The sequence below is a fragment of the Trachymyrmex septentrionalis genome, unplaced genomic scaffold (genome assembly GCF_001594115.1).
Source record: "Trachymyrmex septentrionalis isolate Tsep2-gDNA-1 unplaced genomic scaffold, Tsep1.0 scaffold11, whole genome shotgun sequence".
Taxonomy (NCBI): Eukaryota; Metazoa; Arthropoda; class Insecta; order Hymenoptera; family Formicidae; genus Trachymyrmex; species Trachymyrmex septentrionalis.
In genome coordinates, this window is record NW_017304228.1 from 2,469,312 (window position 1) to 2,470,569 (window position 1,258).

The following is a 1,258-nucleotide window of genomic DNA, read 5'->3' on the forward strand; positions in this document are numbered from 1 at the left end:
AGAACGCCCCCTCCCCCTCTTTCCTCTTATATTAAATCCGAGAGCGCAATTCCTACGTGATCTATTTTCTTTCATTCTTTCTTTCTTTTTTTTTTACGGGAACATACATGCGGCAGTGGCAGGTCGTTCTGTTGAATATCTGAATGAATAGTATCTGTCGCGCGGGTTAACTTCTCTATTCAGACAACAGCACGGTCTCAAACCGAGTTGGAGCTAATTGTATTGTGTACGTATAACAAATTTGAGCGATTCACCACACGTCATTTGAACGAGCCACATGCGAGTTCCGCTCGGCACGCGCGCGCGCCGCTAGAATAACACTAATCCGTTTACTTGTCACTTAATCGAAAGTCGTAATTAATAAGTAAGTCGCATACCCCGCGTGTACAAAGGAGAGCCACGCCCACGCTCCGCCGCGACGGCGTCGTTACGGGGAGGAAAGAAAAAGGGTCATCGCACGGGCCGTCTCGGAGTGCCTCGCCTCCGCGTAGCGCGCTATCGCGGTTGAAAGGAACCCGTATCTCGATGGGACCCCTTGAAAAATGCGTACAAAATGTCTCGCTTGTTATATATACATCGGAGGAGCTTCGCGCATTACGGATTAAATTACGGAAATTTAAGCGGCGTTTCATTCCTCCGAATCAGCCGGCAATTAACAATTGCAAGCATAGACGGATTTAGATACTCTTTGGCGAATTTGAAATTTTGTAAATCTTTGTTTGTGTAATTATTAAATAATAGAACAATAGGAACAAGTCAGAGAGTCAAGCGTTGTAGTTGGTGGATAAATTAATAGCAAATACAATACGATCTTATTAAAAAGAAATACAGAAAAATATAACAAAAGAAATGATAATGCCAATGAGAGCCGACACAGTTTGATCGTGTAACTCAAATAAATAAATAAGTATGTATGTGGTAGTCAGTAATTGCAGACGTTTCGATCCTAAAATTGGATCATCCTCGGTGTGTGAGTAACAAATATTAATATCCGTGTAATGAATTTTTATACATTGCAGAAAGGCGGACAAATATGATGTCATTGAATTATTAAGCTATTGTGTCTAAAATTAAAAAAACTTTAATTGTCGTCTGTCGTGTTTAGTTTAGATATTTAAATCAAATTTCGAAATTTTGTAATTTAAGTTGAACTCAGCATAACGATGCTCCGTTATAATGCGATGTGATTATACTTATGTCTTGAAAAAGTGTGAAAAAAATACGTCAGATTATTAACAATTAACATCAGATTCTTAAT